General features: G+C 39.1%; 1 protein-coding gene and 1 long non-coding RNA gene across 2 annotated transcripts in view; one reads left to right on the top strand and one right to left on the bottom strand.

Moving 5' to 3' along the window:
- The window catches only part of GADL1 (glutamate decarboxylase like 1), a 187735-nt gene that overhangs the window by 73789 nt on the left and 99678 nt on the right, over positions 1 to 14268 (bottom strand). The gene's annotated exons all lie outside the window — the stretch shown is intronic.
- On the top strand, positions 5206 to 13282 carry LOC108792237. The gene is made up of 3 exons (XR_001941550.1): positions 5206 to 5218; positions 8418 to 8421; positions 13164 to 13282. It is a non-coding gene; the product is annotated as an uncharacterized LOC108792237 (long non-coding RNA).

The following is a 14268-nucleotide window of genomic DNA, read 5'->3' as shown; positions in this document are numbered from 1 at the left end:
AATGCAAGGTATCACACTTTATCACAGACAGTGAAGATTCTAGCCAACTTTCTGGAGTATGGGAGATAAGGGTTTTTTTTATTATTGTGTTACTTATCTGACTGCAGACTAGTCATTATAGGTGATAGTAATGTGAAATGAGTCCCAGACTTGGTTGCAGCCTGCTGTGATAGAAATTGATGTCAGTATCTCTGTCACAGCAGAGTGCACAAGAATTCCCTTCAATTTCTGCTATGTTTATTGAATGCATTTTGCATTGCTAACACAAATGGGCTGATTTCATTGAATGTGTTAAGCCGTTTTCTGGCAATAAATATAAAAACTTGTGCATTATCCAATCTAAATATGCCTCCAGCAGCTTTTGATATTGCAATATTGCGGTTTATAAGCGTTAAAATAAAGTAATATGCTCTTATTCTAAAAAACACTAATAGTAAAAATAGTGTATTCAGGGGATAGAAGCTCACAAGTAAAGCAGGATGTATGTGTATATTTTAGTCAAACAAAGAAGATGACAGTTAAAATAACCCTGCCAGGAGGGGAACATAGGGGAAGCTATTGTTGACTTTTCTTTCCAAAAATGCGAATTGCCTGGTTGCCGTTGTAACCTTTTTGCTCCAATACTATGACTCCCTGACCTGAAATATGTATATAGATATAATTTTTTTTGTTGAATAATAACTTTTTATTCCAATTTTTAACAATATTACACATAACACGTTCCAACACAAGTCTTAAGGCAACAAAAGGGATTAAGAAAAAACAATTGTGTATTCTACATGCTCTTTACCCTTTTACATCACTTTTGTATATACACACAATGCTCTCTTTTAATGGCCAGCGTGGGTACGGCTCTCTAGAGAAAATAAAAACAAGACAAGACTAAACAATAAAGCAAAAAAAATCTCTTCTATTACATGGTGGAAGGAAGGGCGAAAACAGCTACTTCCCTTCTATATGTCCCGCTCAAAGAGCTGTCTATCGGCATTTCTTCAAATGCTATGTTCCTTTCTTTTTACCCATGGCTGATAGTTCCTCCATATGCATAATATGATTTAACCCCACCATCCATTCTCTTATTGCAGGCAACTTTGATGTTTTCCACAATCTAGAGATAGCTGCTCAACTAGCCCAGCAGAAGAAAGTAAAATATTCCCCCGATTGAACATTTGTTGCGGTCCGGACATCGATACCATCTAGTCAGAATCTTGTAGCTCTGTTATTGTGTACGGATTTCTATGGTACCTTTAAATGCCCACCTACAAGCTTTATCCGAATCCGCTATCTCTATAATGTGTCCTAAATACCTCTCCTATTCCCTCATAGTACGTCCTTGTTATATGTGCACACGGTTGCAATATACTACTGTATATAAATGTGAAATGATATGATCTTTCCTATTAGTATTAAAACAATACTCCTCAAACTGAGTTAAAGTTCTTGATAAGGTACCTGACAAATATAGGTGGGTATAAAATTGTCTAACATGGAAGTATGCTAACCACTGGCCCCCACCCCGTTATGTCAAAGAAGCTAATTCTTGCAGTGGTTTAATTCCTTGTGAGTTAAGACTCAGTGCTATTGGGAGAGGCATATCCTGTTTCCAATATAAAAACTCAGTAGCTTCTAGTCCCGGGGGAAAATCTTTATTCCTCATTATAGGGGTCATTGGGCCCACTTATGATGAAATATTATACTTTTGAATTGACTAATCCCATATTTCCAGGCAAGTCTGAATTAATGTTGGAATTTATGAGCAGGGCGGTCTATTCCTTGGATGGATCCAGGGTATTGTCACCAGGGGGGTCGAAATCAGCTCCTGATCTAAAGCTACCCAAAGTTGGTGTCTGTATGTGCCATCCAGTCTACTATCGTACATAAAATTGTTGTTAAAAAGGTTTTGAGTGTGCAGCGCTATTAAAGTGAATAAAGTGTAATTCCCTCTTCGGGTATATCAAAAATTTATATAAATAAGTTATGGACAAAGTTAATCAAGCCTAAAGGGTAGGGAGTTTCCATAGAGTGAATATGCAAATTTAATATATATAGTGACAAAATAATCTATTGTGTTCCAATGGCGGTGAAAAAATATTTGTGAAATGCCACAACATAAAAACAATAGTTATATTCTTATATCCTCCTGGTGAAAAAACTGTGCATCAAATAATGTCTAAACTTTTGTGTACAGTTATGTTGCCCGTGGACAATACAACTTAAAATAATTCCAACTGGTGGTTCATTCTTTATACAAAAAAACAAAGGAAAGTGATCGGTGATAAATTAAAAAAGTGAATCCAGTGAAATCTTCAACACTTGTTTCAAGATGGTAGATTACTATATGACTTATCCCCACACCAGCGTGTATCAATCTCTCCACTATTGTTTATGTTGTGGCATTTCACAAATATTTTTTCACCGCCATTGGAACACAATAGATTATTTTGTCACTATATATATAAAATTTGCATATTCACTCTATGGAAACTCCCTACCCTTTAGGATTGATTAACTTTGTCCATAACTTATTTATATACATTTTTGATATACCCGAAGAGGGAATTACACTTTATTCACTTTAATAGCGCTGCACACTCAAAACCTTTTTATCTTCACAAAACATAGCGCAGCAGCTCTCACATTGCACCCAGTCCAGAAGCGCAGATTTTACATTGTTTCATAAAATTGTTGTTACATACAATAAATGCATATTTGGGAGACCCACTCATCCCTCAGATTTTGGTCTAGTTAATATGTCATAGCTAAGCCTTGGTGGTGACTTTCCCCATATAAATTGTATTACAAGAGATCTAAGGGTCTTAAAAAGGGGTGTGGTTACCCTAATTGGTAACATTTGGAAGAGATATAAAACTTAAGGCAAAATGTCCATATTTAAAAGAGACATCCTGCCGAACCAAGTTCTTCTTATTGGACCAAGTCTGTAGCTCTGCCTGAAATGGTTGATAACAGATCTAGATAGTTTAATTTGTATACCTGGTCTAAATTAGCTGGTATATAAACATCCAAATATTCCAAGCATTTGGCTGTCCACTGAAATGAAAAGGATGCTTTCATAATTTTTTCCTCCTCCTCTGTAATAGACACATTTAGGACCGATGATTTTGATACATTTATCTTAAAATTGCTATATCTTCCATATCTTTCAATCTCCATGAGTATCAACGGAAAGCCAATTAGAGGGTTCCAAATTTATATTAACAAGTCATCCACAAAAGATACTAAGTTTATGGTATGTATTTCCTATTTTAAGGCCCTGTATCGAAGGATTTGTTCTTAGAGCAACTGGCAAATGTTCCATTGTTAAGGTGTAGAGGATCGGCAATAGGGTACACCCCTGTCTCCTCCCATTACTTATACCTACGACATCCGATAGTGTTCCGTTTAATTCTAGCTGTGGAAGCATCGTATAACGATATTATCTTTGTTATAAAATGCAAAGGAAGGCCCAGCTGTAACAACGTGGCTCGAATAAAATTCCAATCTAAACGATCAAAAGCCTTTTCTGTGTCGAGTGAGAGGAGACACCGTGGCACTTTGAGTTTATGAGCATATGATATAAGTGTGATGGTCTTGATCGTATTGTCTCAGGCTTCGTGTTTGGTAACAAAACCCACCTGTTCCAAGTGAATAACTGAAGGTATTACTGTATGAAGCAGATTTGCTAATATTTTAGCATATATTTTCATGTCTACGTTAATCAGAGAGATTGGTCTGTAGCTGCTGCAAACAGTTGGATATTTTTGTTCTTTCAGGATAACAGTTATGTGTGCCTCTTGCGATTGTCTAGTAAAAAGACTTGTCTCAGTAATGGCATTAAATGTTGTGCATAGAATAGGGGTTACATCTTCCTTAAACTGAAGAAGGAAGCAGGAAAGCTATCTGGTCCTGGACTGTTGCCTGGCTGCACTGTCCCTAACACCAGTACCATCTCCTCTAACGAGAAAGGATTTCCCATTGCATTTAAGACTGTTTTCTCAACGGGGGGAGCCCAGTTCTAATCATATAGCCCAATTTGTGTTCCTGACATGGTGTAAAGTTTTTCCCTTCTTGCTTTATTATTAGAAAGATTATAAAAATCAGTATAATATTTAGCTACTAGCCACCAGAAAGTATGAGAGCATCTTTGTATAGAGCAATGATATGCTCATAAAGCTGTATAAAAGTATAGTACAGTAATACCCTGGTTTACAAGTAACTTGGTTTGAGAGTGTTTTGCAAGACAAGCAAACATTTCTGAAAAATGTTGCCTTGATATACAAGCAATGTCTTGCAATAAGAGCAAAATTTTGTAGAAAAGTACCACCGAATAAGGCTGAAGCAGTGCGGGCGATGAGTGTTTAACGACAATGCAATGTCACATTGGATAGATTCCTTGTTAAGGTTTCACGAAATGAAAAAGATTCCATTGAGTCAAGAGATAGCAGTGATTCGGTTAGTGATAGTGAAAGTCATATCCTACACAATAATCCTCCTCTCTCTCGTCCCCCTAACACCAGCCACAAAGGTACCGTTTATTTTTCCTTATATTTTGTACAGTATTATATTACAGTACAGTATTGTAATCATTTTATATGAATATTTTTGGGTTGTGGAACGAATCATCTGAATTTCCATTATTTCATATGGGGAGATTCGCTTTGATATACAAGCGCTTTGGATTACAAGCATGCTGCCGGAACGAATTATGCTCGTAAACCAAGGTATTACTGTATTCAATAGCAACAACCATATTTCAATTTACCATTAATAGCAGTTCATTTTTTCTGTCTGGTTACTATTGGCAAAATAGTTTTCAAATGATAGCATAAACTATCCCGTTATATCATCAGCATTGTAATAGAAAGTCATGATGATGTTACATTGTTCAGACATTGAGTTGTAGTTCAGAAGTGCATATTCACAGGGCTGAGTAAAATTGTGTTACTACACCGAGGAAGTACATCCTATGGGCATCTTCAAAAAGTAATTTTACAAAGTTCTAGAATGATATGGTTAATAGGAGTGGGATAGAAATTATGGAAATTCAACATAGAAATACATATTTATTTGTAATTTTTGACCATAGATACCTTTGAATGCGAATTTCGAATCACTTGGAATTTCTTGAATTTATAAACATGAAAACAGCCAACTTGCACTATGTCTAATACTTCTGTCTATCCCAGTTGCTGGGCAGGTCAACTGAGCAAAAGGATTAACTGTTTCTGAACTGTCTGAAAATGAAAGCAAATCTGTCACTTTAGTATAAAGGCTAAACTGTCACTACATATTTGATCCAAAGCACCCGAGGAGCTCCAAAAGACAGAGTGCTTGTTTTTACAAATTTTGACTGAAGCTAAGAAAATCAACCTCCTGCCTCCTAACCTTGTTGTGGCCCATCAGTGTAATAGGCATCCTAACAGTCTAAAAAGAGAGGATGGGTTATGGACTGCAAGGGAGCTAAGTGGCAAAACTAGAGGTATGACAACAGAGGCCATTATTTTCTTTATGCTGTCAGTTTAGGCATTATATCTGATTCTGTAACAAGACATTTTATTATATGAGTTGTTTCATCTTGGTGGATATTTTAATTTGCTCACAGACTAATTTAATTTAGTATTTGAATGTGCATGTGTTGACCCAGATAAAACAAGTTTGTGATCAAAGCCTAATTAATTTGGTAGCAATGATGAAGATACTTAGTACAAAAGATCAGTGTGGTCATGTTTCATAAAAGATTTCTCTCATTATATCCTGTAACAAGGAAGAACAGATTTTCTAATATAGCATGCATGAAACACAACTACTGAAATAATCAAAACTGAAAAGAAGTTAAATTTCTGTTCTGTACTTTTACCTATTATTTGGATACATTATTTTACCTGTTTATGCAATATTGGGGTCGATTTACTTGAGGCAACTCACATGCATGAAAAAAAAAAAAAAAAAAGCAACGAAAAAAAAACAGCATTTTGCTTGTACATGATTGGGCGATGGAAGTCAAGAGAGTTTCACCTCATTTACTAAACTGAGGGGAAACATCCCCTGCAAAGTGCAAATTCCCTTGCAAAGTGAACAGCCTAATTGTTTTTAGTAAATCAACTCCATTGCATCCCATTCAAAAAACAATCATTGTCATAAGGATAACAATATTTCATTAACATATGTAGATTAAAATATATTAAACATAGCAAAGGTAGGTATGGCAGGAATAAAAGGTATATTAGAAAATCGACCAGCATATTGTTGTGCCACAAATGGTCTGATTTGTATGTTGATTGTTGGTAATAATGAGATCAAATTAATATACAAGTAATATTCAAGACATGACACGCTTTAAAATGTGCATTGATGATGGAATACCAATTTCTGCTAAAAAAAATAGCTACACTGAATATTCATTCCATATGTTTCCCATTGGAATGATAATTTTACTACACATATTGTAGTTGAATGTCAAATAGAAAGTCAGAGGATTCAACATGTACTGATTAAGATGAAGACAGGATGATAAGATAAAAAAGGTCTGTCTTTACAAAGCAACCCTTACATTATCCTTTATACAACCTATTTATATTACTCATTTGTATAGCATGTCTATGTTACAGAGCTTTACACTGCACACAGAACTGTTCATTTTATTTCAGTTCAATGGAGGAGCTTACAATCTAACATCAAAATGGTCCGTACCAACTCGGAGTATTTAGGAATAAATCAATTACTGTAACCTACCTGTATGTATTTGGCTATGGGATGAATTTGAACACTTAGAAAAAAAAAACAAATACACAGGGAGAATTATTATTAAGCTATAGACACTCATGGGAGCTGAATTCTGGACACAAGGTAACCTCAGTCACTAATAAACTACATTTTAAAGCCATCTTTAGATATTTTTAGATCAGGCTAAAAGCACAGTAATTTATCAGCAACACTAATCCTTGCTGTATTCCATAAGACCTCATATTAAGTGGTCAAAAATATAATAGAAATTAGGCTATTAGGTTAACAAATTATGTTCAAATACTTTTTTTGTTGTAAATGTTTTTATTGAATTTTCAGAAATTAAACATGCATAAATGATGTTACAGTGTCAGGCTTCAGTCATGTACATGTACATCCAAACAAACATCTGTCCGGTAGAAACAGTATGGGGAAGAAAGAGGCAACGAGCAGTACATACAAGTGTTCACAGACTATAAATGTCGAGCAGGTGTGATCTTCTTAATGACTCGGGTCACACATAACAAGGAAGATGCAGTGGTGAGGCGCCTGTGAGTGAGATTGCTTTGAGTGAACTTTAAGGTCGCGTAGGCGCCGAGTCGTGTGCCCTGTGCCGTACCTATTCGCAAATGTGTCCATGACACTTAAAAGTCGGGATAGAGGGAGCTCGTTGTGCGAAGAGTAGAGTTAGGTGGACTGGGGGGAAGTGGCTGGAACCAGGGTATGGGGGGTGTGGGGGTGGGTGAACCTAGCGTAGATAAGGCCAGTGAGTAGTTGTCAGGCAATGCGAAGTGAACCGTGGTTGAGGGTAGGGTGCTAATCGTAACCCGTCTTTTAAGAGTCGCCTTGTTGCATTGCTTTGAAGTCAGTTGTTGTAACAAAGTGAGCCCAGCATGCCCACGTCTTCCTGAAATTGTCTAGGGTATCCTGTCTAGTGGCTAACAGCTCTTCCATTTCATATACATGTCCGACCTGTATGAGCCATTCGTTGATTGTGGGTGTGTGTTCTTGACGCCAGTGGCGAGGGATAATCGTGCGTGCTGCATTGATGAGGTGTTTGTGAATCGACTTGGAGGCCCCTGTTGGGGTGTTAGGTTTCCAATGTAGGAGGGAAACTGTCAGGGTAAAGGGTATTTGGGCGCTAGTAATTGTGTGGATCGCATCATGGACCTGCATCCAGAACGGTTGTATGCGGGGACAGGACCAGAAGATATGTGGTAGGGTTCCCTCTTCTGTGTGACATCTCCAGCATGTCGGTGGAAGCTCTGGGTACATTCGGTGGAGAAGTTGCGGGGTTCTGTACCAGAATGTGAGCAGCTTGAAATTAGTTTCCTGCATTCTGCTGTTTATTGTGCATTTGTGTGCCGCTGTGCAAATTGCGGCCCATGATTCGTCGGTCAGTGTGATGTCAAGCGCGTGATCCCATTTGGTGCGTAGTTTGAGTGAGTGGGGAGCGGTACCAACCCGAAGCTGGCTATACAGCCAGGAGATCAGGTGTCTTGTTGGGCCGTTTCCTGAGCAGGTCCTCTCGAATGGGGTTAAGGCCCTAGAATGGGAATGACGGGTCTCCGTGGATGTCAGAAAGTGCCGTATTTGAAAGTATACCCACCAGGGGAGCGAGCCGCGTCTCGTGAGGTCTGATAGCTCACTTTTGGAGAGGAAAGTGTGGGATTTTAAAAAGTGGTGCGCTCTGATAGGAGGGTCTTGGGCCCAGTAGGACGTAAAGTCCCTGGTGGCACCCGAAGGAAAGTCCCTGTTGTGTGTCAGAGGTTCCATGGGGCTGTGAAGAGAGGTAAGAGTATTGAGGCGTCGTGTCGCGGAGAAGATGCCGAGCGTGGCTCCTATGAAAGGGTGATCTCTCAGCATGGGGGGCCAGAGTGCTTCCCTGAGCCATATCAAAGAAGACAGGGGTGTTCCAGATATTGTCTCCTCCAGGGATACCCATAACCTGGAAGTGGCGTGTATGTGCCAGTGCAGCACTCTGGTAAGGTGGGTCACTTTGTAATAGGTATACATGTCGGGGATATCTAGGCCGCCATTCAGTTTTGGGGTTTTAAGTAGGGACCAAGACAGGCGTGGACGTTTGTCATTGAGGGTCCTTACCCTCTTTTGGGATTACGGTAATGTGGGCCTCGAGATGTTGGGTGGGTGGTTGGGTGGTCGCGTTCAGGGAATTGTACGCTTGGTGTAGATGGGGCAATAGGGTTTCCGAAAATGTTTTGTAGTATTGGGTGGTGAGGCCATCCGGGCCTGGGCTCTTGCCTGGTTTGGACTGTTCAAATACTAACTACCGCACTCTTTACAAGTACAAATACATGTACAGATACTTTTCCAGCTCTAGACTAGACTAGAGAAAAATTCAAAAGTTAGGAGGCAGCTGTCATTTTTAAAGGAGCATACGGAGCTCCTCGGATTTGTACATCTCTGTTTTAATGTATGATTTTTTAAAATAAATATATATAAGGTATGCACCAATACCATTTCTTCAAGTATGAGTACTGATTCTTGTCCAAGTACTCACAGATACAAGTACTGATACATTTTTGTTTAGTGTCATGTGACAGTTTTTTTCTAAAACAATACAGACTAATGATTTCAGGACAGTGGTGGAGCACCAGAACTAGGTCCCAGCTGCAACCGCTGCAACCCTGGTAGTTCTCATGAAAATGCCAAGTATCGGCACTGGTATCTGAACATCCCTAATAGAAATGTATAGAAATAACATGTATGGTTACATAGTCAGGTTGAAATAAGGCACATGTCTATTGAATTTAAACAACTGAACAATAGCTACAACGGAGCAAAATTTCAATGTCTTAGTGGAACCTGGCAGTGTCAACTGGGACAATACGTGTCACTGATCTTAACATAAACTATGCCTAAATCAAAGACAGCCAGCAGTAGAACTGTCAGCATAGTAAGTACACTACTAGCGACAAGTGCTGTGGATAGAACTTATCAGAAAAAAAGGAGGAAAGCTGTGTAGGGAAATCACTTTTAAAATTAAAGTGACCCTGTCAACCAATGGGCCAAGAGAAGCATTTATATTCACACTTCTTTTAGCAGGTATCATTTAATGTAAAAACGACCCAGTACTGACAGGGTCACTTTAATTTTCCAGCTAACTGCACTGTTATTAGTAGCTCCACAGTTTTTTTTCGGCATAAAATGTATCAGATTGTGTAAATGTTTAGCTCTCTCACCACCACAGCAATGAAATGCTGAAAGACGTGCTTGAGGAGTCATTAAAAAAAAAGACAAGAACTGTGGTAGCAATAAGTATAATAGCAATCACAACATTTTTTTGTGATTGCTAAAACATCTTTAAACACATTTTTGCACAACTACAAACCTCAGCTGTTTTGCCATGTTTTAGCAGAGAAGACACTGTGGGATTTTTACATAAGCTATAAAGTGTTAATTTCAGATGGGCTATAGCAGAAGTTCTAAGACAACTAAACAAATGTGCCTTACTGCGCAGCCTGCAAAGTGAGATCTAAAACTACTGATAATCCTGGTGACTCCAGCTTTTCTCATCAGGTGATTGTTTAATGTGTCTCAACAGCCTCCGTAATGGGCCCCCCATACCCCATAGCATCCATGTGGGCAGCTATGGCTAAAATTGTGCCACTGATCCACAGAACCTAAATTCACAACTGATCCAGAGGAAAGAAAAATGATCTTTATAATAGTCTAAATAGAACTGAAGGGCTGCTGTACGGGCTATTCACTATAGCACGTACAGCTCCCGAAGTCGGCCGAGCGGCTCAGTAAAGCCAAAGGCATATGCTTCGGCTCGACTGAGCCGAGGTGAAAGCGGAATCTGGCTGAACAGCCTGCTACTGACTGCTGGGCGGAGCCAGCCGCCATCTCACGGCTGGCTCCGGCCACTTGCACAGACAGATCAGCGTCCCTGGTTACCAGGTAACCAGGGACACTGATCTCCAGACAGCCCAACTCTCCCGGACGCCTTCCGGGAGTCCCCCGCTATTACCCAGGAGAGAAACTATTTCTCCCAGAAAGGTTTACTCTGCTTGATCGAGCAGAGTAAACCTTTCCTGGCTTTGTTTTTGTTTTTGTTTTTTGACATCGGAGCCGTTGGCTGCCGTCAGAATAATAATTTAAAAAAATGACTATAGGAATGCATAGCTAGATTCCTATTGGCTATTTCAATTTGCAATAGCCAATAGCAAACTAGCTATTGCACACGCCTACTGCTGCTGTCAATCAGCAGAGGGCACCTGAAGTTCTCCATCAGGTCCCCTCTAGTGATTGACAGCAACAGAGGGCGGGTGCAATGTCTAGTTTGCTATTGGCTATTGCAAAGTGAAATAGCCAATAGGAATCTAGCTATGCATTCCTATGGGGTGATTTAAAAAAAAATTATTCTGACAGCAGCAGAACCACCCAGCCAATAGAAAACAGTTGGGCGGAGCTGGCTGTCACTGCTAGCTCCACCCAATCTTTTTCTATTTTTATTTTTTACTACTTTTTAAACTGTTTTTCTTATCTGCTCGGTACCACAGAGGTACCGAGCAGAATAGCCGAGCCGAATGCCGCTCGGCTATTCACTCACTGTTGTTCGGCATTTATGAGATTAGGCCGAACAGCAGAGAGTAGCCTGCTGGATCGGTTTCGGCCGACCCGAAGCCGCGCGAAGCAAGCCGATGTAAAATCAGCTGTACAAGCCTGAAGTGAATAGCCGAACAGCATTCGACTACTTCACTTTGGGTCGTTTATTAACTCGGAAGAATATGGCAGATTAGTGAATAGACCCCTTAATTCCTGATCCCCTAAGGCAATCAGATACTCCTAGAATCAACAATGTGCAGTATTACCTATAAATATTAATCACCAGTCATATTTTGTGCATTTAGATTAAACCTATTGAGTTGGCAAGAACTTGCTCCTATGGAAGTCTATTCCACATTTTCACATCTCTTACTGTGAAAAAGCCTTTCAATGTGTGGAGGTTAAACCTTTAATTTGTAATCTTCATAAAGATGTTCTTGCATAAAACATTAGTGCCCACCTCTTGCTATAAAATCACTGAACAATAAGGGATGTAGTAACAGGGGAGCCATGAATTATTTCCTAGAGAATATTGAACTCACAAAATAAATCTCGCTCCCTAACATCCAGGGCAGGGTCCAGTTAGCAGAGTCAAGTTAGAAAGGTGGAATGATGAAATGGCACAACTGAAATGTTTCAGGATTGCAGAGAGGGGTTCTGCATAAGGTTGAGCTGCTGATTTATAGATACTTGTGATATTTCTATCCTCTCCCATGTAGGAATGTGTGTGTGTGTGTGTGTGTGTGGGGGGGGGGGGGGGGGGGGGGGGGGGGCTTCCACATTACCCAGAAGTGCTGTAGCTCTGCCTGCTTAAATAGGTGCAGCATTTCAGTATAAAAGAGGCAATGAAAGCTGCCTCAGGTATGTGTTGGCACATATAGATGTTATACTTGGAACAGGTCTATTTTGTTATGTTATTTGATTTAATAATTTTCTCCTATAAAGGTTCAATGTGCAAACAAAACATACTTTGGTGACTTTTTTAAAATCACATTAAATAAACATTAAACTCAAAGCCTTCTTTTCTCATGAATTGTTATTTTATCCCACAAAAGCAGGTTTAAAACACCTTTACCTTTCCTGCTGCTTTCAATAGACTATGTGAATTGATTTAGGCAATAAAAAACATCTATCTATGTACAATAAAGCTTTTAGTGAATTAAAAAAATATATATATATCAAGTAAAAAGTAAAAAAGATCAAGTAAAAAGTAAATAACATATGGTAATGAAAATATGACATGCATTATGCATTTGTAAATACAGAAACAGGAACCAAGTCAAAAAAGCTGGACCAAGGTCAGCGAGTTTGAGTGTTTTTAATGCTTTATTGTTTAAAAAATGTGGCAGAATCAGTCTAAACATTTGGAGAAAGCATGTAAAGAATTGGAAGGTTATGTTACTCTTACGTTAAAAGGTGTCATAATGGAAAGACCTCAGAGTCACACTTAAGTCATAATACTGAGTTGCATTATCAACCCAATTTCATGACTTGGAATTGGACAGTGATAGTGGAAAATGAATGGCACAAATAGCTGTGTCTCATCAAGAGGAACACATACATACCAAGATTGGACCAATTATGATGGTCCGGGGCCTGATAAGTAACATTAAACCTCCTTGGCAAGGCATATGTCATATGCCTACCAAATTTTGGTCTTGACTAGAATAAGAATTGCTTTAAATAAGAAATTAAAGTATCCTTGCCTCTGTGAAGAGCGCTACTGTATAGTGAGACCTGTCATATTCCTGCCTGAGAGGACAGTGGTATCTTAGGCTTTGTTTAGGTATTTTGAATCGTCACAGCATTTGCTGGAACTGTGTTTTTGTTAAAAAAAACATGTGGTGGCAGTGCATGTTTAGTGTGTAAAGAGTTAACCAATCCTAGTGACAATCACGCTCAGTCTGCTGGCCAGAGATTGTTGTCCCACGAGCTGGGAAATCTCTGTGCAGGGTGAGGCTGAGAGTAGTATTGACACGTCCTTGTGATGGCTCACCTTGTTCAGAACTGTGTAAAGTCAAGTGTGATTGATGTACAGCGGGTTCAGACCCGGTGCTTGCGTCACAGGCACTACCCGTTGATAAAGTACAGGGCTTTAACCTTCCTTTGCTTTAATGGAAAGTTCACTCACTGCTCCATGTTTTATTGGGGTGAAGGGAATATGCTTAATTGCCTGCCTTGTTTTCATGTTTGGTTTAAGTCCTGTTCTGCATACTATCTGTCCTGCTGATATCAACCTTTACTTGGCATCAGATCTATACCTGCAGTATGTTGAATTGTGGTCCCTGGTGTATGTGGCTCATCTGCTTAGTTGCTCACTGTAAATTAGTTGCTTAATGTAAATTATCTCGTATTAACATATTTGTAGGAACTAGGAATGCATCTTAAAGTGGCTTTAAACTTTTAAGGAGTACATTTTAGTTAAATGTCTCTGGCTAATTTTTAGTAGACATCTGCTGATTAGCTGTTTTTGAAGCACCACCCAAGAAACCACTCCAGAAGAGTCTTTTGTACTAAGAGAGGTTATGTACTCTAATCCCTCCTCAAACTAACTTCTTGTAACCCTAACACTTAAATTTATATTAACTCATGCTAATGTAAATATAACACCTTGTTTGCATACTTACCTCTCCTGTGCCTGGATCTCCTGGACTAACACCTCTGTACTGATAGATACTAGACAGGTGATTTGTTTCATCCCTAATTAAAACTCATACAAAATTCGGACATTCGGATCCATCTGAACTTCCAAATGAAAAAATAATGAATCTGAAAAGTATTCAAATGTTCCGATAATGAAATTTGGATGTATAAAAAAAAAATTCTGAATGTCATTCATCATGAACTTTGTTGTTAAACCCTTAGGTCTGGTAGGAACTTTAGTGGGACACTAACTGCAAAAAAACAAACAAAATGCATGGGGCTCCCCCTAAAATCCCCTACCAGACCCTTCATTCGAGCAGCAGCCTGGCAGGG

The sequence above is a fragment of the Nanorana parkeri genome, unplaced genomic scaffold, assembly GCF_000935625.1.
Source record: "Nanorana parkeri isolate BGI_ZX_2015 unplaced genomic scaffold, ASM93562v1 scaffold618, whole genome shotgun sequence".
Lineage (NCBI taxonomy): Eukaryota > Metazoa > Chordata > Amphibia > Anura > Dicroglossidae > Nanorana > Nanorana parkeri.
The sequence above is the reverse complement of the archived record's forward strand: the minus strand, read 5'-3'. Positions and strand labels throughout refer to the sequence as shown.